Source organism: Branchiostoma lanceolatum, chromosome 8 (assembly GCF_035083965.1).
Source record: "Branchiostoma lanceolatum isolate klBraLanc5 chromosome 8, klBraLanc5.hap2, whole genome shotgun sequence".
Classification (NCBI taxonomy): Eukaryota; Metazoa; Chordata; class Leptocardii; order Amphioxiformes; family Branchiostomatidae; genus Branchiostoma; species Branchiostoma lanceolatum.
The window spans coordinates 17,447,032-17,472,477 of record NC_089729.1 but is presented as its reverse complement, the minus strand read 5'-3'; the positions used below and the strand labels follow the sequence as shown (position 1 = coordinate 17,472,477).

At 37.8% G+C, this 25,446-nt stretch overlaps 1 protein-coding gene and 1 long non-coding RNA gene across 7 annotated transcripts in view; one reads left to right on the top strand and one right to left on the bottom strand.

Moving 5' to 3' along the window:
• Positions 1 to 25,446, top strand: part of LOC136439940 (sodium/calcium exchanger 3-like) — a 65,528-nt gene that overhangs the window by 2,951 nt on the left and 37,131 nt on the right. The window lies entirely within an intron of this gene.
• Positions 17,625 to 21,552, bottom strand: LOC136440111 (uncharacterized). Its single transcript, XR_010756622.1, has 2 exons — positions 20,313 to 21,552; positions 17,625 to 18,601 (listed from the first exon to the last, which is right to left on the bottom strand). It is a non-coding gene; the product is annotated as an uncharacterized lncRNA (long non-coding RNA).

The window sequence follows — 25,446 nt, the reverse complement described above, 5'->3', positions numbered from 1 at the left end:
TGTATGTTTGCATAAGACAAAGCTGTTAAGAAAACAAAGTGCATTTGCTATAAGTGGTTGCAGTTGAGAGGGAGCCATTGGGGACTAGTGTGAACCTATGATATTTAGCTGCCTTTTAGATGCGCCCTTTCCCGGGATTAAATCCCCAGGGAACGCTCACTTATCATAGACGTCTGCGTGACTTTTAGCTCTATGGCATTGGCGTAAATACAGGAGCGGCTTGAAGCGTCTGAGCTGTGCAAGATTTTTAGTATGCCATAAAATGTTAGAGGAGCCCTATATCTGCAAGATATTGCTTCAGAATTAGTCAAGGGAATAATATAGAGAAGTGTGTTTTCTAATGTGTTATGACCTCTTTGTCTTTCCATTACAAGTCACAGGTATATTCTATTTCAATGTACTGTATAGTATACATACTTTAATTTGAAGACAAAAATATTGACCCAAGACTCGTTGAAAATGTCTTAATTTAGATATCATTTGCTCATAGTGATTGATTTTAAATGAGCTGCTATTCAGTATTTTTGTCCATCTAGTTTGTTAAGCTGGAAATGTAAAATAATCATGTTAATACATAGATGTTGAAATTGCATTAATTGATGTCAATCCGAATGGAGATTTTTAAATTCAGAATTTTTGCAGCTTTTGGGTATAAAATTCTACAATCATACACACTTTTAATTTTAATTGTGAGCGCACCATTGTATTTGTATCCATTTTGTATCTTTAAGTACTATTTCTTATTTCACCTTGAGGATGGCTATTCTCAAGGTCATTGTTGATTACTTGCTATTACTTTTATGGTCACTGCCCACCCTAATGGTAAGGAAAGCACTTAATGTGATTCAATGGGTGCATTGGATCTAGATTTAGACATAAATTGCTGAACGGTTCATCTGGAACATCTATCTTTCCATAAAGGTGTATGAATCAAGTTTGTTTTTCAGGAAAAGTTTTATTGTTTAAGGCCCTAAGGCTTCAAGAGCATTGGAGGCAATTCCATGAAACCCATTACTTTGTGTATGAACTTTTTGCAAAACAGTTCCAAATTTGTAAACTGAATAAAAACTTTTACATAGTATAATGCATCCCATGTGTATCTTCTAATTGGACAAAATCATATTCTCATTGTTCGCCCTTTTAAACAGTTTTCTTCCAATACATACAGATGAAGCGATGTTCAATGTCGATAGTAGATCAAGTTGGTATCAGTAAAAAAATATCAATTTATGAGTAGCTTTACTTTCTTATGAACTGAAAGGGTAACGTTATCAAAAAAGAAAAATGTCTACCCTGTGAATTATTCATAAAACTACATTTGGAATTGCTGTTATTACACACATGATTGTTGTACTATCTATAACAATAGACCCTCGTAGAGAATAGAAACCTAAAATGGCATTCTTTATTCCATCAGTTATACTTCAGTAACTGTTATAAGGGCAGGGATATTCTGAGGCAATGCTCTTGACACCCCCTTTCCTGGCTGTGACCAATGAGCAACTAAATATAATGTTTTATTAATATAATAATAATAATATCATTATTTGACAGATCGCTCGAATTTGCAGACAAAAAAAATTAATTTTTGTTTGTTTTGTTGTCTTTTAAATCATATTTTTGCATCTTGTATCATATTCCAAGTACAAAATGGTATCAAATTTTAACTTGAAAGGGAGCCGAACTAGATGAAAGCTCACTGATAGAGGCATGCAATAGAGTTGTTGGATTTTGGATAAGCTGGCTTGCGCTGTTCCTTTGAACTTTTTTTTCTTCTATTTTTTTGGTCTTTTCCTGTGACTGACTTTTGAGCAACTGTATGCTATTCTGTCTGTAAGGCTGCTATCTACCCAATTTTGTTCATCTCCAGAACGGTATTTCCTTTTGTGTGTTGCTCTTTTGTCAGAGTCGACAACGATAAAAGTTAATCCATACTTGTATGGTTTCGTGAGAGAGGAATACAGCCTTGAGATGTGGTGATGCAAGTTAAATCCTAATTTCAATGCCTTGTGCGTTTCAAAGTAACTACAGCAATAGACTGAGCTTATATGTAGGGGTAGGGCTGATACATGACTGCCATTCCCAAGGTAATGTGTTATAAATGAGGCATCGTAGTCTTCAGAAATGGTTTCATATTCCGTGCCAGCAATATCATCACAACACGTAGAATGACAGAGGTTGGTGGGCCAAGTGATGCACATAAAAATTCCATTGCACACCATACTTGCTTCTAATATCACCTCTAGGCAGTTGAAGCGTCATTCACGCAATTGGCATTCATGGCGTACGCGCAGCCCGTAGTCGTATACGAGAAGCGCCGCGGGTAATTTCCAACTTTAAACCTCTCGGAATTGAAGCTGTTCCCAGATTCCCAACAGGTGAATGAGGTATTCCCGGTGGACGTTCACAACTCGACTTGATCATTCCATCTGGCATGCCGTCTGACTTCTAACTAGTTTCTCCCATTGTAACCAAATGCAATTTTTTTCGCATACTGAGAGGAATATGATAGAGACATGGAATTTGAAAAATAAAACTTTTAAATTATTGGTCATCTGCACATGCAGGGTAAATGGCACAAAACACATTTGCATGAAAATTTTTATATATCCCTTTTGTAGGCACATTGACTGAAAACTTGGTAAGCACAGTAATAGTGTGACGTTAACATATTCCCTATCCTGCCTGTAACAAGAAAAAATTTTATACCGGTAAGGCCACACCAATTCAATTTCTTGGTTAACGGATTTTTAAAAAATTTTAGCAACAAAAAAAACATGTAAACAGAAGGCTAGGGTGAAAACATGCACCTGACCCTGTTCACTCCCTGAAATTGTGTGCACCAAAGTATAGACTTTCCTCTGAGATTCTGTTTTCCTGTTGATTTTCCAATCTATCTACCATTTTTTTTAAATTCTGTAGACAAGTTAGAAATTGAAATGGTGTGGCCTAATAGAAAAACAATAACTAAAAGTAAACAACTGTAGGGAGGCTGCAACGGAGGCTAGAACATGCCATGAAATAGATCATAACCAAGCAAGCAAACTGCCTATAGTAATACATCTTGGGAGTAAAGGGAAAGCACAAAGCTGTGTAATTGGTGGGGTTTACAGTGCATGTATAATGGTTTTCCATTGCACTTCAATCAGATTTAAAACAGCATTTTGCATTATATCTTCTTAATTGTTTTTAACCCAGTGAATTGTGAAGAAGTCTTTGTGGGGTGGGATCCTTATAGGTTCGTCCATATTAACATTTATGTCATACCTGGGCCGCGAAAACGTTCGATACGGGTGTTCCGCATCGTGTGATAATTTTCCGTATCACACGGTGTTCTACTTGTATCACACTGGTACCCCGGGTGAAACAGAATACCCCGTGTTGTATTCTATATAAAAATTGTTGAAGACCTTACGAAAGTCACAGAATACTTTTGTTGACTGTCAATAAAGATTGTTGTTGGCACAGTAGGAAATTGCATGCAAATGTAGAAGATTAAACAATCCTTATAATGGAACATAATATTAAGTGCTTTTGAATCATAGATTCATGACAGAAAGGGAAGATTATAGCTGCAGTAAAGAGAGCTGCGAAATTCAAAGGGCAAAGCTACACGTGAGGCAATTCAGCACTTAGATATGACATTTCTCCTCTCAATTCCCCGTACACTACCATCCATTTGTTCCGACAGATTCTATCATGTCCATAGCTTCTGATATGGACAAATTCACGAGCGCAAAGTCTACAGAGACTGCTCAAGTGTGTGTGGGAGATGATAAATAGATGGGTTCAACTTGAGAGTTGTCTGAGGAATATGAAATCATATTGGCCGTGATGAGTGTGGGCACCCGAGGGGCCCTTGTGCATATTGCATGGATGATCCAGTGGTTTTACTTGTGTTGCTGTGCCTAGATTCATGATACTAACCAGTTGAAAGAGTATTCCAAATTGTATGACAGAACACTAAACTTTACATGCTAAGCAAAGTTTATTAAGTTTCTTTTAGTAACTATCACCTTGCATGTCTCTTAACCTGGGTGTCTTACCTTCATTGAATAATCAAGAGCTTTGTGGTACAAAATGTAAACTGTACAGTTATTGAATTTTAAGCATGTGAATCAATTTATTTTCTGTTATCTGTTATCTTGCATATTTTTTTACCTGGATGTCTAACCTTCATTGAAGCTAATTGTGGTGCAAAATGTAAACTGTACCATTGTTGAATGTGAATCCTGTAAATTGATCTTTTTTGGTTTGTGGGTTAGAATTCAATTGTTTTTGAGAATTGATGTTCCTGACTTCGGGAGAAGAGATGCTGTTTTAGTCATGCAACCCGTATCTTTGAAGTGACCTTCTGGTCTTGTTAAGTGGCGACAACTGAGTAAAAAAAAAGGTCACTTTTAGTGTCAATCTACAACTGTATGATATCGAGTACTCTCCAAGCAGAGGTTGAATGGGCAGATCGTCACCGTTTTATCATATGCCGTCATTTTTTGTCGCTAGCCCATTCTAGTTAGAATGGGCTAGCGACAAAAAATGACGGCATATGATTCTAGTTAGAATGGGCTAGCGACAAAAAATGACGGCATATGATAAAACGGTGACGATCTGCCCATTCAACCTCTGCTTGGAGAGTAGATATCGAGTGTCTTTGATAAAAATTGTAATGTGAGACTGTCTTTTTTTCCCTTATTCAACCACCAACTCTATATAAAGTATGATAATTATCAGCAATGAATGTGAATTCATATAGTATGAGAATACAGTAATTGAATTCATACTAATTGAAAATATTCCCTTGGCTTTCACTAATATTGGATTTAAAGTCAAGCATAAGCAGTTAGATGGAGACAAACAGTCGGAGAAGCAATTAAAGTTGTTGCTCACGGTATTTGCTGCATCACTTATCTCTTCTTAAGTTTGCCAGGCACCGAGAGATAAGGAAGATGAATTGATCTTCGGAAGCTCGATCATAAAGTCAACTGTAAAAGTACCTGCATTGTGCCACGACTTAATGAGGAATCAATAGCGAAGCCCAAATGTATTGTGCTGAAAATAATCAAGGTTCCATGTAGAATCAAGTGTTCCCGACAGATCGTTAAGAGCATGTGTCCCGCTAGAAAAGTACGACAATAAGGCCTGTGACGTATATGCAAATCGTTAATGGCCCAACTGTCACTTTGACATTCAGGTTGAAAATTTGCTGCTTATCAACGCGTAGCTTGGTATCAGGAGTGCCTAATGGAATCAGCCTTCATGTTGTTATTCATGGCTTCTAAAAGGGGACGGGAGATTGGGAGATGACTGTTTAAGATAAGAAAAATCGAAGTAAAGTAAGTGTTATTCAGTCCACAGTTCATGTGTCATGAGGCTCGGGTGTGAATGTGTCTGAATTGAATTGATAAGAGCGAAAACGCATACCTGAAGATCTCAGGGACAGAGGATCACATGTCCTTTTGATGGGTGCCATCTTGTACTGTCTCTCAAATCTACATACAAGTAAAAGCGGATTGTACCAACGGACAGGTGTAGGAGAATAAAGGATGAAACTTTTCATTTTATCTTCATATATTTACTAAGGATTGCAAGGGAATTGACTTGTGTTTTGCTGGAATTACCGAATTGAAGGTCCTGCCAAAATATACCATTTTTTTCTCATAGTAAGTCTATCGAGTAGCTATACTTCAAAATGCTACTTCTGTTTTATTATATGAGTTCTTACAGACTGTGATGGTATTATACAAGAGTAAAACTTTGGTTACAGGTACAGGTACAGGTACACGGGTTTAGGTACAGGTCCGGACCTGAACCTGTACCTAAACTACTTGTTCAGAAAATGGTAGGTTTTCAATACGGACAAAATCATGTTTGAACTGGTAACAACATAATATTTAATTGTGCTAAGTAATATTTTTATGAAAACACAGATGAAAATTTGACTCCAGCCTGCAAATGTGTTTTATGTGCTGGAGTATAGTATAGATGTGGCTTTAGTGCACTTCCACCATAATTTCATAGTAATTTTATCTGTCAAAGTGGCCATCCCCTGAGTCAGGCTTGACCTGATTAGTACCGGTCCAGTACCGGTCCACCAAGGTTCAGGTATTTTGGACCTGTACCAAATTGATTGTACCCGGTACTGTATTGGTACAGTGTACTGGTACACAGCTCTACTTTGAATGGCATTGAATAAAGAAGTCCTTCAGAATCCATGCAATGTCAAACAAGGGCTTCAACTTTGTAGGTGTATATTCTGAGAAAGATGAATGATTTTGGAAATATCATAGAGAATATGTGTTGAAAGCTTTTCTTGCCATTGTATTGTGCGAGTATGCTATCAACCTTTTAAAATATGATGGCTTCATTTAAATGACTATGCCAGTGTCAAGAAAGATGTACCGTTATGTAAAAACTATGTAGTCAATTTTTTATAATGTTTCATTCAAGTTGAAAAAGATAAACCGACCCTTCAGAAAATCAAAGCTGTGACTGAATGTTATGACACCTTGACCTTTTTGTTATTGAGCACCTGAAACATTGTTTTGTTATTTGACTAAATGTTACAAACTTGTCAAGTTTTGAGTGGAGTTGTTAGCAGTTGGAACACATAATAATGTGCACGTAGGGCCATTCCACTTTGATTAATTTGTTGCTTCTCGGATTTGTTAAGAAAAAAATTGGAGTGACAGGGCGAAACAAAAATAGAAATGAAATTTTTTGCAAATAGTCTGGGGTGAAGATAAGGGTTTAAATAACATAAAAGATAAGAGGATTATTCAAATTTCAGCTTTGTATGGCTCATTTTATGCAATGCACCCCTTTCTTTGATCTAGTACTATAATTTCAGTAACAAAATCATCTTTTGTAATGTATGGATTGATATTGAGAAATAGTTTTAATAAATGAAAAATTAAAACTTATGATCAATATGACCACACTTTTTAGGTACGTGCCGGCCTTTATAATCTATTTTTGTGGCTGTTGAGTTTTACAACTGAACAAATAGTAAAATTGGGAGATAGAATTTGTGAATGGGAATAGTGACCAAATTTTTGTTTGTTTCAAAATTGGAAAAACAGGACAGGCTATTCCGAGAAGCAACAAATTGAATTGGCGTGGCCTAGGGAATGTTTGAAAACTTCTCCAGAAATCGCATCTTCTCAGTGCAACTTCATACAGTTTCAGACGCAGTTATTTATGGATATTCATAGGAGGACAGGCAGAAGCATTTATTGTGTTGAATAAGGTGCAGTTGAAATGAAATTGCATGGGTTCTTCAGAAAACTTCTACAGTACTTCTCCTTTTATCTAGAAGAAACAGCTCTTGAAAACCTTCCATTCAGCTACATGCACTGTTTCAGCATTCCATTCTTGGTATTAATATCGTGGCTATTTTGATATATATTATTCCATTTCTTGTGAGCATCATATAGACCTTTCAGTACAAGCTTTTTTGAGTGAATCTGCTCATTAGAATGATACTTACAGCAGCTTGGCAACCGACATACTCATTACCATAACTTCAGCACCAAGGAGAGATCCACTCCTGGTAGCTTGAATCCAATGTCAATCATAGGTGCCCTGTTGTATGTATAGGGAGGTTGCACATGATGTCAAAGCTGCTATACCAGCGCTTGAACTTGGAAGACTCAGACCTATAAATCTGCATGTATATCGTGTCCTTACACGAGAAGTTACGTGACTATACTTCCTATGTATAAGGGGTGTCCCTGTGGTGTAATGGTCTGCACCTCTGCTACTCTGCCACATCTGGTTCAAATTACTTGGAACAGAAGGACTGGGGTTCAAGCCCCAGGTAGGACACCTCTGGACAAGAGGCGCATTGAGTCATACCAAAGACTTTATAAAAAAATGGTACATACTGATGAACAGTATGGAAGTTGAACACACTCCACTGCCAGTGGACTAGCCCCCTGCTGCAGTGATTGCACCACAGTGTGGCCCCAGGGCTATGAAACGGAGATGGGCACCGCCCTATACATCAATTATGGTGTGGGAGGATTTTAACTAACTTTTAACTTCCTATGTATAAATTCAAATTTACCTGGCACCATTCAGTACTTGCCTCATAGTCACGTGAGTGAAGACAATTCATTGACGCTTTGTTGTGTTCTCCAGTTTGTACTGTGCCGGGTTAAGTTACATTTATTGCGTTTAAATATTATCAGTAAGAACATCAGTCCAATGGATGACCCGATTTTTTTGACAATGTGATACGTCTTTTCGAAAACAACTTTCATTCCTCAAGAATGCTATTGACTTGTTCTAACAACATTCCCCTTTCCTCCATAGCATTGATGTTAGTAAAAAAATTAGAATTATGTTAAGTACGAAAAAGGCACATCCTTAAAAGACTGACAATTTATCTGGACTCTTATAACTGAATTACTGCAAGCACTGCACGAATCTACCAATAATCAAGGCAAACTTATTGATTTAACGTTACCGGAAATGACATGACGGACAGCTAGGGTCTGTTAGCAAGTAATTGAGTATGTGAGGCCTGAAACAATTTCCTTACCCACATGCAGCCTTCCATGTAGTGGGGCCGTTAATATTTGAATAAAACATGGAGCGTTCCAAGGAGTTAACATTGACCTTGTTGGAGCACATCTGGGGAAACTGCCATTTTTGGTTATGTCCATGGCCTTGCGCTTAAGTACTTGTATCCTGAAGGTATATGTGCTGTGCATGCAAATAGAGAATATGTTGTATATCATTCCCATTCAAGAAATGCAAATGCAAAATGCGCCAAAAGTTGAGAAAATTTGGTGTAATCAAACAGAACATTGTAAGAACATGAATTCCAACATCCGAATCCAGTATTTGAATGTTTGACAGCGACGCACTCAAACGGTGTTCCAATTAGTCTGTGGAAGCCCATGTGATACAAGTATAGAAGCTTGTGTAATACTGTACCAGTCCAAAACACACGTAGTGAACATTATAACGGCCCATACCAGGTACGACACTAATACATATACTACCGGTACTGAAAAAAAGCTATCTGCCTATCGACAAACCAGCAATTAACATATGAAATAGATAAATTTTGTTACAGATACTTAGTATGCTTACCTGCTGTTCACAAGAGTAATTTGTGCACATATGTGCAATTACAGTATTTAGATACCAAATGATTTTCAGCCTATGCCATCTAGAATGGCAGTATAATTGCAAGGCATTGTGTATATGGCCTCCCAGCCGATAACTCTTCTAAACTCCAATAATCACCGCCATACCATGTAATCAGGATGCAGTTCAATTCAGGATGAGACAAGTAAGATATAGATTTGTGTGCCGGCATACAACTCGCAGATGGCGTGGCATAGATTTCTACATCTGACCTTTTTAACATCACGTTTTTGCCGTTTTTTCTACTGCTGACTTTTCGAAGAGTCACAACGAGGGCTGTTTCTAGGACTTGTCCCTCCGTCCCAGGACGGAAATTCACTTGTTGGGACGGGAAAAAAATTGTCTACCATTCGTCCCAAAAATCTGAACTTCATGAAATGAAATTGATGGAGATGTATTTTCATAAGCTTGAAATGACAGATTTTAACAACAAAAATCATCGGCTCACAAATACTGAATGGCACATAGAAAAATGTAAGGCTGGAGACAGCCCATAATGCATCTTATACCCTCCAGTACAAACGTATATAAGATCTCCATTTCGCAGTACCTTTTCAAAGGGAGTGTGTCCCAGAGGTATCCAGATTTCTCTCAATGAGATTGATTTAATAAATTACAGTTAAGTGCTTTTCTATGCATCATTATGTTGGTGATAGAGAATAAAAGTACCGACACTGCAAGCTTATCCAGCCTCAACCCAGATCTTTTGGCCAGCCTCCGTATATCCCTAATGCTATTTCCTGTGACTAGATTGATGTTGTTCTTCCTACCAGTACATGTGTGCATGCAGAACCTAAGCTTACCATCTAAAGCACCGCAAGAAATCCAATAGTATGTGGACAATTTGCATCTGCTTTGTCGTCTGACATTTGGTTTCAAGCCCACCACTTAAGTTGCGTATCTCCTGTGGTTCAGACCAGTGGATGGGTGAATTAAGTTGCAAGAGTAACGGGAAACATACTTGTCTACCTAATTACTTTGTGAGGGGACCTTGTGGTCTACTATTAGTGGTTTTGTGGGCACTCCGAGTATTGAGCAACTGTGCTCCCAACTGAATACCTCGCTCTACGAGAATCCGTTGGATCTGGGGGTACGCTGTTTGTGGTCCTTGCGGGTGCACCTCACTTGGCGCCACACTCTTCAAGGGCGCCAATCTAGACCTTAATGTTCGTGTGACGTCCGTAGCGCTGTTGCCACCTTATCAGCAACACATTAATGGACCCTGCAGGACAAAAGAAAAGCCTAGAACAGAGTATTGAGATTGTCATCAGAGTAGGCTAGTGAATCCATCTTAGCCCCCCGGCAGGAAGAAAATCTCCCAAGCATTAGTCACCAACGTAAGCAAAGTGCTCTGCTGACATCAAACAGCCTGGAGAAGGAAATCTAAAGGTCAGTTTTTCACGACAGCTGAACCCCAAAGGAGCTGTAGAAAGAAACTTGCTCAAGTGTGAGGAACTGGGAGAGATGAATGTCTGTTTTGCTCCATTCGTACCATCCTTGACTTGAGTGGTGCGGAGGTGATAGCATTCAGGAGCATTAAGACGTAAGGATTTTGCTTTGAGTGAAATTTGAATTGCTGTCGTCAGAAGGGGATGACCCGCTGAACAGAAAGGCTTTGATTCAGTGAGGTAGGCTCTTTAATTCATCAATACCACAATGCTTTCATTCATCGTACGGAAAAGGGTTTAAGCCAGATTTCATTGGCATACTCACCGCTCTATATTTGCGAGTAAAAATTGAAAAACAAAAATCACTGCATTTAGATTCTAAGGTTTTGAGTTAACTCGTTTTTCGATTTGTCACCAAATCTTGAATAGTGAAACTTTCTCTCTTAAATGTGTACAAGTAAAAATTAAAAAACATAAATCACTACATTTAGATTCTAAGGTTTTGAGTTAACTTGTTTTTTGATTTGTCACCAAATCTTGAATAGTGAAACTTTCTCTCTTAAATTTTTTACCTCAAAATGTGATAAATTACGCACGGACGCACATTAGGTCAGACAGTTCCTCAAATGAACACAGAGATAAACTGGCCTACTTTGGTGATGCCTGGCGTTATTTGATGTGGATCTAATCAAGGAGGTTGATCTAATCAATACAGGTCCTGGAGTGTTCAGGATCGAAATGCACCCTATCTATAAAGCACATTAAACGATACGATGTCACTGAAAAGTTTAGCTTTTGTAAAATGCCAGAGGTCATCTGAAGAAAAATAGCCAAAACTGTCTCTATATTAATAATAAAACAGAACTTTTCTAGAAAATTGCCTTACAATTCTGAGGGCCATAGAGTGCTGATTTGTCTACAAATATGGGTGGGTTTGTCATACACAATGTGAATAAAGGATGGAGTAAGACAAAATCCCATGAAAATAACCTATTACCGATGAAATAGGTTGTGGATGCCCCAGACTACTTTAATCCGTACCTCTATGCACTTGACACAAAATCTGCCTGTGACCCAAGAGCACTGAGTATACGTCAATACTGTGTTGGGATCCCGGCTTATGACTTAGTAATTACCTTGTTGCACCCCCGGGAATGGTAACATGCATTTCCAATTTGGTTTAGTTGACCTCCACAGTATTGGGCACATCATTGTCATGCTAGTGTCGTCCATTACTGTAAGGCCTATAGGGAGACAGTATGCATACCCAGAACACCCCGACCAATCAAACCACGTGAATCGCATTGAAACTCAGATTCGTATCAGCCATTTTCTAACAAATGGCTTATTCTAAGTTGCGTTAATGACTACGTCTGACAAAACAAACTCGCCAGTGAGATGGTGGAAGGTGTCAGCTTTCCAAAGATGTTTTCAGATTGACAATTTTGGCACTTTGGAAGTGATTGAAAGCGACCACGATTTAACGTTTAGAAAAAAATAGTTTCTGCTACTTTTCTCTAAACGTTAAATCGCGGTCGCTTTCAATCACTTCCAAAGTGCCAAAATTGTCAAATTGAATCTGAAAACATCTTTGGAAAGCTGACACCTTCCACCATCTCACTGGCGAGTTTGTTTTGTCAGATGTAGTCGTTAACGCAACTTAGAATTTTCAAAGCGATTTGTCGGAAAATGGCTGATACGAATCAAATCGAGTTTCAATGTGATTCACGTGGTTTGATTGGTCGGGGTGCAGAAGCAATGTTCTAAACTATCAACACTGCCTGCAAGAGGTATTAATTGTCAAATTGTTTTTATTTTTTTGTAGTCTGACTGTAATTGATCACCTATGATGTCATAAATGGAGCAAATCTATTGATTATCTGAAAAATATTACCATGGGGTGTACAATTTATGATTACAAATTGTTGCCCAGCATAAAAGTAAATTTATGCTTTTTATTGGCATGGCAGTGAAAAATAACTGTAATATGTAATACTTTTTCTGTATTACCTGTCATTTGGTCACTAAACAAGATTGATAAAGGAAATATATCAAAACATATTTACTGTGGAAAATGACACGTCCTTTGAGTCGGGTGTACCTACCACTGTTGAAAATGTGGCAAACCTTTGTCATTAGGCATTGTGTGTAATAACTGCTGGGATTTTTTTCTTTTTTTCTTTGAATTCCTCGAGAATTGAATTCTTTGACCTCCTGAATACGCCATTAAAGTTAAAATTGATGTACACTTATGCAAAAACATTTTTCTGTCTATCTAATTTTGAAAACCCTTTCCTTTAAGCTAGACTTTAGAACTTGTTGCAGATTGGTCGACATGTTGAACGGTTTTTTCTTCAGAGGTTGCTGTCTTGTTCGGCTACTGCCATGCCGTCAAACTTGTTTAAGCCAGTTTCAATATGAGGTGACTTTGGGTAACCTTCTCCAAATCATCGCAGTTTTTGTTGTTCTGTGATGCGGCAGTCTCCACACAATAATACCCGGCAAAACTCTGTCTCTTTTTCAGTACGGCTATACTGATAGGAGGGACTTTTGCTCTTTGCATGAGTTCTTCAATAGTTGCATGATACCAGGAGATGCCTAAGATTGTTCTGAGACATTTGTAGTGGTACGTGTCAAGTGCTTGTGCTATCTCTGCAGTGATTTTCCTGAGGATTCACGTGCAAGTATAGCTGTTGGTATCACAATGGACCGGAAAAGCTTTAGCTTTAAGGGTAAAGCCCTACATGACATTGAACGGTTTCTTACATGGTCCAACTGTTATACAGTTATTAGTTGATTCTACTGTTGTTGTTTTTTTACTGGAAAAGTGAGTCAATTTTATAGTCGAGGGGTTGTGTTGGTTGATTCTACAGATTAATTTTTAGTTATGAGTTATTTAAGTTGATTCTACAGATGTTTTTTTTTTTTACTGGAAAAGTGAGTCAATTTTATAGTCGAGGGGCTCCAGTATATCTAAAATAAGGGATTGTTAATTTTCCCCATGTGAAGTACATTAACTTTGTACCTTCTGGCTAGAGCAAGTTGAAAGAAAGTTAACATGATCAAACATATCAGTGCATGCTCTGATATAGGAGTCAGGGAAATCCAGGCTTCAAGGGGAGGCTTTAAAATGACTTTTCCAACCTCTGGCACAACAACTAGATATTGATCCTTCATAATTCATCAATGGATTCCCAGAAAGCAGAAGAGATGGATCCATTAAACAAACAATCAAATTTGCCCAGCCGGAGCGACACAATGTGATTTAAACAGTGAGCATGGATTCCTGAAGGTTCTTAGCCAAAGCTGATAAACCCTGGCAATAGCATATCAGACTGGTTGGAGCCGTTGAAATCTTGATGGCAGTTTCAGCATGACAGAACTTGTATTGATTCCTTTGTTTTATGGTCATGGCCAGCATTTATCAGTTCCCCCTCCACATTGAGATAAGACACATGTCTTTAACATGGTATCAGGTTGGGCCATGTGACATAACACATATAACGGGGGGTGCCCTAAGATGTCACGCACCCTAACTTGGCACGGATTTTTTACTGATCTTATTTTGCATAAGCATGCCGTGTTTGTGACCACTGACTATGCTGATAAGGCTGGCCAGGTACTTCTAGAATACCAGAAATTTAACACAAATTTGATCCGGTCGCTCTTCGGTGGCTTTCTGTCAGGACCTGGCATTCAGTGAGACCCATAAGTTTATTGAATTATGGAGAGAAAAGGAGAATTTTATTGATTTTACATTATTGCACAGTGTTCTAACCTTCTCCCTGCTGACTAGACGTGTAACAAAGCAATATGCGTTTGGCGTGAAAGCAGTTCCACTTTCACAAAGATACATTGCTCAAAAAACAAAATAAAATCATGTATTTTGGCACCATGAAGGACTCCTCTTACCACAGATATAGGGTTGATATGGTTCTCAACACTCATGCTCTAGTCAGAGAATCATTTCCAAACACTGACTTCACCTGAGGCATGCACTACAGAATGCCTCAGAGATATTTTCTTAACTTACTTTTCTGAGACTCTTAGCTATTACTTTACGTTCAAACCAATACAACAGGAGCAATTTAAGGATCTATAATATTCAGTACTGTTTAATATTCAATGCTCTTGATCTTGCAAATATATTAGATCTTCAGGGTGCATGAAAATTGGCTAAAAGTTAACCATAATGGTTATAACTTCCGCATTTTGTTGAATTCTCAAGCATCAATCCAGTAGTTATCCAATATGTGCACATACATGTAATAAAATTTTGATGAGCACGTACTTAATATTCTAAATGATATGAAGTTTAAGATCCAACCCGCAAGGAAGAAAAACTTCAGTTAACGAGAGGTACACTCCCAAGTGACATAAATGTTTGATTGTTATGTGCCCAGAAGGGCTGGGAATAAATGTATCCGAATGGAAAATCCTCTTGATTGCTGAATTATCAAAAGGCGCAGTGTTTGATAAAGAAGCAGGCAATGATATGCCTCCAGGTGTTTAAGATATTTAGTTATCGACCAACACGCCTCTTATACCCCAAAGGCCTGGCAGTAAAGCAACAGGGGAAAAGAATTGTTATATGCTCTGAATACTGTATGGAAGTTTGCTCAACTGTATTCACTTCTCCAGTTTCTGTTATTAAATACAAACAATACTGTCCCGGTTATTCTCCTAAACAAACATGCTACTGGCACTACAATGCCCAGACAGTGAGTTCACACAACATGGGAAGAAAGATATTACATGCGACATGCCATGAGTACTGGGTATTGAGATATTAGTACTAGTGGCCCTGCCTTTGACTCTTTAATGAATTATTCATTCATAATCATATTCATTTCCAAAATGATTTGTGGTCCCTTTCTTTGTGGCACCTATAGCCATCAATAGTATACGGCCTGTACGTCACATGTACACGCATGTCTGTTGGTGAAAAATGAAAATTCTAGTCTTCCTGATGTCTAAAGTTACATCTGGTGTAAAGTACAATGTTCTAACAATAAACATTGTTTAAGTGTATGTTTCTCGGTTAGGCCACACCAATCTTATTTGTTGCTTCTCGGATTTTTACAGAAAAAAATTGGAGCAACAGGGTGAAAAAATTTTTGCAACTAGTCTGGGATGAACATAACGGTTTACATAACATAAAGAATAAGATGATTATTCAAGTTTCAGCTTTGTATGGCTCATTTTTAAATTTATGCCATGCACCTCTTTCTTTGATCTACACATCTAGTACTATAATTTCAGTAACAAAATTACCTTTTACCATATTATATATGGATTGATATTGAGAAATAGTTTTAATAAATGAAAAATTATAAATCATGATCAACGTGGCCACACTTTTTAGGTATGTGCAGGCCTTTATAATCTATTTTGGTGGCTATTGAGTTTTACAACTGAACAGATAGTAAAATTGAGAGTTGAAATTTGTGAATGGGAAAAGTGACCCATTTTTTTTTCAAAATGGAAAAAAAAGGACAGGCTATTCCGAGAAGCAACAAAATAAATTAGCATGGCCTTAGCATTAGAATATTAACTATTATAGGGGATACCTTGGTGCACATACATTGTAATTCATCACCAGTGCACTGACCTTTCTCTAACCCTATCCCAACTGAGGTAGCCTTTGCCACTAATTTGGTAGCATTACAAGCCTTAGGGTAATACCGCAGGGAGAATTTTAACTAGTACTGTTGTAACAGTACTGTTGTACATACTAATTCATCCTATGACTAGTTATTTGAAATTCAGAGATTAACAGATGTTGATGCAGCTGTTGATCACACGCAGTTGTTGATCCCAGTTGTCATCCTTGTTGCAGATCTCTCCAATGCTTCAAATTACTACTTAACAGATGCCATGTATTGAATATTCTTTATACTTGTACCAGACTCTCTGTCTTTTAGGATCCATTGTCAAAGTCAAGAAATATGGGTGACTAGAAAGGAAGATTCTCCATTTTTGTGTCTTCTTTTAGTACTTGAATGCTGTCCGAAAAAAAAGTTTGTTATAATTAGTGGAGTGTCGCTTAATGTTTTCTTTAAAACGTGGCATGAAAAATCAAGATCATAATAATTGTATTCTCATGTACTGTTTGGAATTATAGGCTTATTTTTCCTCAGGCAGAACAATGTTTTTTTACGACATAAATATAATATCTTTTTTGAAGTTGAAATCATTCAGCTACAACGCTGTAGTACTGATCAGGTGCTTTATCATTCGTTATTCATGGGATGATATATCACTGAGTAATATTATCATTTCCAGCATATGTCAGTTAACGTTACAGGCAAGGCATGCTGTCAGGCAACTTGCCAACATGGAAGGATTCGAGCATACGTTGTCTTGTACACTCAGCCAATATATATGCCAGGCCACTTGTCAACACGCCATCATATCCTGTATTCAACGGGAATGTCAATGTCAAATTGATATTGGTGATTCTACAGAATAGGCTTGATGTGTTCATCTTGATTGATGGTTAGTTTCAGAAAGGTGGCAAAGACATATAGGCAGAGAAGTAGGGGGCTTACAGAAGAAGAACTTTATTGCACGACAATTGTACATGGTACAAAGTATGGCAAGAATTCCTAAACATAATACAAAATAGAAGTATAGAACTAGACTGGCCGTCATTTGCTTTAAGAGCAAATTCAGCATGTTTCGCCCATACTCCTCCTCATGCAAGAAGTGGGCTGTCCCAAAATAACTCCTGGGCACATAGAAATATTACCTGCATGTTGGAAGGCAACATTTGCGAGAGCATCATACTTTGCCAATCTCCCTCCCGATGCATAAATTGACTGTTCCAGAATCACCCGTGCAAAAACAAAAATTTCAAACTCTTCATATCTTTTTAAACTTGGTGTCATCTGATAGGTATTTGTGAAAGAAACAGAATGTTTTTTGTTTCAACAAAATCGGACATACCGTTAGCGAGTTACGGCCATTCAAAGGTCTGAGAATTAGTCCTCAAATTCTCTGGAATCCGTAAAAAAACGTTAAAATGTAATATCTTAAAACTGTCATAACTCAGTAATAATTCACAATAGAAGCACCAAATAAGCTGCATTCTCTTTATTTACAATGATATTAACAAGTCCTTAAAGCTTGTAGCTTTGCCTTCATCGTTTCTTTAGATTTCTCATCTCAAAATATCACCAAAAGTGGGAAAAAATGGACATGGGCACAGGACATCTTAAATATGCAAGATTGCGATATCTCTGTAACCGTACAATATACAAGGAAACAACTTGGCATACATGGGTTCTGTAACATGCTGAATCTAAATATGGCGGCCATAAAATCTATATATCTGCTTCAGAAATTATGAATTATGATGAATAATTGATTTCCTGAGGTAATAAGATGTGCATCCGCTAATTAAATATGCAACTTGCATATCTTCCTTATACTTGAAGATACACCAAAAGAAAAAAACGTGGTACACAGAGGTTTAGACACATGCTGATTCCAATTTTAGCCTCAAAAATATAATCTGATCCAGAAATATTGAACTACATGTATTACCCAATGCTATATATTTACATTTGTACACACTGATATCATTCTTTGTACAATCTGCAATATTGGTCCGACAATTCAATATCCAGCATTCATTTCATTTCTTCCCCTTTTTTCACTGCAGGAATTTCGTTTCTTGTTGCAGGGCAGTTGAGTGGCAAAGTACATGTATTTATTGTATTGTATTGTACATGTATTATATTTCAATTTTACGGGAATCAGACAACTGGATCATGGAACAGGTGGCCATTGCTTCCCTGGTCTGGAACTATTTCTACAGTTGAATCAACTACAAAAGCTAAATCTACTTTTTGTATGGTTTCTCTATCCAGCTGAGATAACCAAGACACACATGCTGATCACTACAAGGGTAGAAGTTACTGAAGTTCTCTTTCGTTATGTACCAAAACTACAGTTATTTACGGCAAATAGAAATTATATCTAGTCTCGTCTTCTAGTTCACTGGCAGTTCTGTTGGTTCTTCATCACTTTCCTCCTCTTCACTCTCTTCATTCCTGTGTCAAAAGAGAAAACGTCTGTTGAAATTCAAACTTTATAATACATGCACATGGCAGACACAAATTTCAAACAATGTATGATGAGATAAATATGAAACTTGGATACTTAGGTACTTTATTTCCTCCATTAGCTACCATACATTTATACTAAGTAGTACTGGTAATTGCATACAATAATAAAGGCTATCATTCATTATAAATGTAACAACTTAATAAACTTAACAGACCAGCATAGTTCTGTCAAGTGAGGTTTATACTTCTACTCATAAAATAAACAAGAGTTCCACGACCTCATATCTCCATGAACAATTCTATTCATGCAAATGACTTACACATTTGGATAATATATTCTTGGTCATAAACACCTTTATCTAACTTACATGTTGCAATATTGACAGTCCTATAATTTTCCAATTAGACGAATTATCGTGTTTTGCATTAATTATGCAAATTAGGAACTTTATTTGCATAATTGGTATCTGTTGATGCTCCACTTTCCATAAACTTCATATGTTACATGTATTTGAGTCTGATAATGGAAAACACTGTAAATATGGATTTTCCTCATTAGCTATGCAAATTAAGTCACAATTAGCATAATTTGCACTTCATTATGTATTTCTCTGTCTAAGCTATCTGTTTATTAAGTATCATATTGACAGTCCTATAATTTTCCAATTAAATGAGATATGGTGTTTTGCATTGATTATGCAAATTAGGAATTTATTTGCATAATTGGTATCTGTTGATGACCCACTTTCCATAAACTACATAAGCTACATGTATTTGAGTCTGATAATGGAAAACACTGCAAATATAGATTTTCCTCATTAGCTATGCAAATTAAGTCCCAATTAGCATAATTTGCACTTCATAGTGTATATCTCTATCTAAGCTACCTGCATACTAAATATCATGGAAATCCGTTGTTCCTTCGTTCAGTTATTCTCCTTAGAAGATTTTCACAAAAACGCCCTTGTAGTTTCAGAGGAAGCTGCTAGGGGGCCCAAACCTACACCACTTCTTTATTACATCACAAGCTATCTGCCACCCAAAAATCAAGACCACAGCACGTCCAGGTCAAAAGATACAAAAATTGCAGTTCTGCTGCAGTACCAAGGTCACATACCAGGGGGCCAAAAATCGACCTTAAATTTCGGCTTCACAACACCCGCCCACATCCCAAATATCATTGTGATCCATCAAGAGGTTCTTGAGTTATGCTGACGGGAGTGGTGCGGAAACACAAACATACACACATACATACATACACACATACACACACACACACACACAGACAGACACACCCAAAACAATATCTCCATTTTTCATGGAGATAATTACAACGGAAACTACGACTCGAGTAGAGGGCAGCTGGGCATCCCCGCCGCCCCCCTCCCCCTAGCAGTGACGTCAGAAGGTGAGGATAGCAAGTACAGTTTTCTGCATTTTAAGTTTAGATTACGGCACTAGCAAAAAAAAACAGGAACCAAATGCATCCATAGGGCGTTGAAAATGATTTATAGTAATCATACATGCAACCACTGGCACGAAAATCCACGTATTAAAACGGCAAATTCAAATTATTTGAGCTACCATGCGGCATACAAAAACAACAGTGTTTACCGATAATCATGCGGCCAAATTTGACATAAAAATAACCCAAAACCCACATTAAACTACGTAAAGACTTGGAAAAAGACATTACCTGGCATTTGGGTAATAGAAGTGTCCGTATTTTGGCCCGATGCCGACGTAATCGGCTCCGAACTACAGCGGTCTGTAGCGCCCGGGCCGCCGTCCACCATCTTGCTTCCTTCCCAAAACTGGCTCGCGATTACGGAGCCCACCATGGCTCGAATATATGCGAATTTGGTACCAAAATAACAACAATCTCTTGAATTTTCCAACGATACCAATGTCGAAATTTTTTTTAAAGGGGTACCTCCCTCCGGAATTTCGATTTGAAAAATCAAAATGTGAATATTTTCACCAATGAAAGTCGCACAAGCTGACCACTTACATCATTTTGTAGATCGTAATGCTGGCTACAAATTGGCGACTAGTTTTCTTGTTTACGAGTGACGTAACGATCCGTATTTGGATCGGCGCGAAGCCGGCCCTCCCCAAGTGCGTGACCGGGAAGCGGGTGCACCTGCTCCCGCGGGCGAAATGCGCGTAACCCGATGGGCGATTTCTCGCTTATGGTTGACGGTATTTTAGTAAATCCTTCACAGATATTGAGTTAAGAACCTTCTTTAACTACTGGTATAAAATTATAAGCGATTTTTGACCGTTATGTATCAGATCGTACGCCTTGAATTTGGCGCATTTTTCGGTTTTGACGGGGCCGGAGAACAAATTTCGGGATCTGCGCCACCCCTACTACACTGCGAGACGCCAAGAGCTTCTTACTGCAAAGGCTTGCGTGTTTACCTGCAACATGACCTCAGGTGACCTAAATAGAACAGTGTTCTTTGGCCAGTAGCAAATGGAACGCGGGGATCCTTAGATAGAACATGGATTCCTTGGTCAGCAGCAAATAGAACATGGAACGTGGATACCACTTTTGGCCTGTTTTTGGTCTGAAAATGGGTCCAAAAGTCCCCAAAATGAAGCATTCTGAAGTGATGTACACCAGAATTGTGATTGAAATCCTGTAGGGACATGTTCAAGGCACCCTTGTACCGAATTTCAGGTCACTTGCTAGCAATACCAGGGCACAGGAGCCCAAAATATAAAAATTGTCTAAAAATGCCCCAAAAAACCTCCATAAAATGGATTTTAAGGCCTGTTTCAAAACAATTAAAAAAGGGTCTGGGGGTATTTGCCATCTTAACCTCCACACCAAATTTCAGGTCGGTTGGTTAAGAAATGGCGGAGTAGTAGCCATTTGAAGATTTGTCAGGAGGAGAAGAAGAACCAGACAAATACAATATGTTGAGCCCATACTTATATTACTGTAATATGTAATACTTTTTCTGTATTACCTGTCATTTGGTCACTAAACAAGATTGATAAAGGAAATATATCAAAACATATTTACTGTGGAAAATGACACGTCCTTTGAGTCGGGTGTACCTACCACTGTTGAAAATGTGGCAAACCTTTGTCATTAGGCATTGTGTGTAATAACTGCTGGGATTTTTTTCTTTTTTTCTTTGAATTCCTCGAGAATTGAATTCTTTGACCTCCTGAATACGCCATTAAAGTTAAAATTGATGTACACTTATGCAAAAACATTTTTCTGTCTATCTAATTTTGAAAACCCTTTCCTTTAAGCTAGACTTTAGAACTTGTTGCAGATTGGTCGACATGTTGAACGGTTTTTTCTTCAGAGGTTGCTGTCTTGTTCGGCTACTGCCATGCCGTCAAACTTGTTTAAGCCAGTTTCAATATGAGGTGACTTTGGGTAACCTTCTCCAAATCATCGCAGTTTTTGTTGTTCTGTGATGCGGCAGTCTCCACACAATAATACCCGGCAAAACTCTGTCTCTTTTTCAGTACGGCTATACTGATAGGAGGGACTTTTGCTCTTTGCATGAGTTCTTCAATAGTTGCATGATACCAGGAGATGCCTAAGATTGTTCTGAGACATTTGTAGTGGTACGTGTCAAGTGCTTGTGCTATCTCTGCAGTGATTTTCCTGAGGATTCACGTGCAAGTATAGCTGTTGGTATCACAATGGACCGGAAAAGCTTTAGCTTTAAGGGTAAAGCCCTACATGACATTGAACGGTTTCTTACATGGTCCAACTGTTATACAGTTATTAGTTGATTCTACTGTTGTTGTTTTTTTACTGGAAAAGTGAGTCAATTTTATAGTCGAGGGGTTGTGTTGGTTGATTCTACAGATTAATTTTTAGTTATGAGTTATTTAAGTTGATTCTACAGATGTTTTTTTTTTTTACTGGAAAAGTGAGTCAATTTTATAGTCGAGGGGCTCCAGTATATCTAAAATAAGGGATTGTTAATTTTCCCCATGTGAAGTACATTAACTTTGTACCTTCTGGCTAGAGCAAGTTGAAAGAAAGTTAACATGATCAAACATATCAGTGCATGCTCTGATATAGGAGTCAGGGAAATCCAGGCTTCAAGGGGAGGCTTTAAAATGACTTTTCCAACCTCTGGCACAACAACTAGATATTGATCCTTCATAATTCATCAATGGATTCCCAGAAAGCAGAAGAGATGGATCCATTAAACAAACAATCAAATTTGCCCAGCCGGAGCGACACAATGTGATTTAAACAGTGAGCATGGATTCCTGAAGGTTCTTAGCCAAAGCTGATAAACCCTGGCAATAGCATATCAGACTGGTTGGAGCCGTTGAAATCTTGATGGCAGTTTCAGCATGACAGAACTTGTATTGATTCCTTTGTTTTATGGTCATGGCCAGCATTTATCAGTTCCCCCTCCACATTGAGATAAGACACATGTCTTTAACATGGTATCAGGTTGGGCCATGTGACATAACACATATAACGGGGGGTGCCCTAAGATGTCACGCACCCTAACTTGGCACGGATTTTTTACTGATCTTATTTTGCATAAGCATGCCGTGTTTGTGACCACTGACTATGCTGATAAGGCTGGCCAGGTACTTCTAGAATACCAGAAATTTAACACAAATTTGATCCGGTCGCTCTTCGGTGGCTTTCTGTCAGGACCTGGCATTCAGTGAGACCCATAAGTTTATTGAATTATGGAGAGAAAAGGAGAATTTTATTGATTTTACATTATTGCACAGTGTTCTAACCTTCTCCCTGCTGACTAGACGTGTAACAAAGCAATATGCGTTTGGCGTGAAAGCAGTTCCACTTTCACAAAGATACATTGCTCAAAAAACAAAATAAAATCATGTATTTTGGCACCATGAAGGACTCCTCTTACCACAGATATAGGGTTGATATGGTTCTCAACACTCATGCTCTAGTCAGAGAATCATTTCCAAACACTGACTTCACCTGAGGCATGCACTACAGAATGCCTCAGAGATATTTTCTTAACTTACTTTTCTGAGACTCTTAGCTATTACTTTACGTTCAAACCAATACAACAGGAGCAATTTAAGGATCTATAATATTCAGTACTGTTTAATATTCAATGCTCTTGATCTTGCAAATATATTAGATCTTCAGGGTGCATGAAAATTGGCTAAAAGTTAACCATAATGGTTATAACTTCCGCATTTTGTTGAATTCTCAAGCATCAATCCAGTAGTTATCCAATATGTGCACATACATGTAATAAAATTTTGATGAGCACGTACTTAATATTCTAAATGATATGAAGTTTAAGATCCAACCCGCAAGGAAGAAAAACTTCAGTTAACGAGAGGTACACTCCCAAGTGACATAAATGTTTGATTGTTATGTGCCCAGAAGGGCTGGGAATAAATGTATCCGAATGGAAAATCCTCTTGATTGCTGAATTATCAAAAGGCGCAGTGTTTGATAAAGAAGCAGGCAATGATATGCCTCCAGGTGTTTAAGATATTTAGTTATCGACCAACACGCCTCTTATACCCCAAAGGCCTGGCAGTAAAGCAACAGGGGAAAAGAATTGTTATATGCTCTGAATACTGTATGGAAGTTTGCTCAACTGTATTCACTTCTCCAGTTTCTGTTATTAAATACAAACAATACTGTCCCGGTTATTCTCCTAAACAAACATGCTACTGGCACTACAATGCCCAGACAGTGAGTTCACACAACATGGGAAGAAAGATATTACATGCGACATGCCATGAGTACTGGGTATTGAGATATTAGTACTAGTGGCCCTGCCTTTGACTCTTTAATGAATTATTCATTCATAATCATATTCATTTCCAAAATGATTTGTGGTCCCTTTCTTTGTGGCACCTATAGCCATCAATAGTATACGGCCTGTACGTCACATGTACACGCATGTCTGTTGGTGAAAAATGAAAATTCTAGTCTTCCTGATGTCTAAAGTTACATCTGGTGTAAAGTACAATGTTCTAACAATAAACATTGTTTAAGTGTATGTTTCTCGGTTAGGCCACACCAATCTTATTTGTTGCTTCTCGGATTTTTACAGAAAAAAATTGGAGCAACAGGGTGAAAAAATTTTTGCAACTAGTCTGGGATGAACATAACGGTTTACATAACATAAAGAATAAGATGATTATTCAAGTTTCAGCTTTGTATGGCTCATTTTTAAATTTATGCCATGCACCTCTTTCTTTGATCTACACATCTAGTACTATAATTTCAGTAACAAAATTACCTTTTACCATATTATATATGGATTGATATTGAGAAATAGTTTTAATAAATGAAAAATTATAAATCATGATCAACGTGGCCACACTTTTTAGGTATGTGCAGGCCTTTATAATCTATTTTGGTGGCTATTGAGTTTTACAACTGAACAGATAGTAAAATTGAGAGTTGAAATTTGTGAATGGGAAAAGTGACCCATTTTTTTTTCAAAATGGAAAAAAAAGGACAGGCTATTCCGAGAAGCAACAAAATAAATTAGCATGGCCTTAGCATTAGAATATTAACTATTATAGGGGATACCTTGGTGCACATACATTGTAATTCATCACCAGTGCACTGACCTTTCTCTAACCCTATCCCAACTGAGGTAGCCTTTGCCACTAATTTGGTAGCATTACAAGCCTTAGGGTAATACCGCAGGGAGAATTTTAACTAGTACTGTTGTAACAGTACTGTTGTACATACTAATTCATCCTATGACTAGTTATTTGAAATTCAGAGATTAACAGATGTTGATGCAGCTGTTGATCACACGCAGTTGTTGATCCCAGTTGTCATCCTTGTTGCAGATCTCTCCAATGCTTCAAATTAC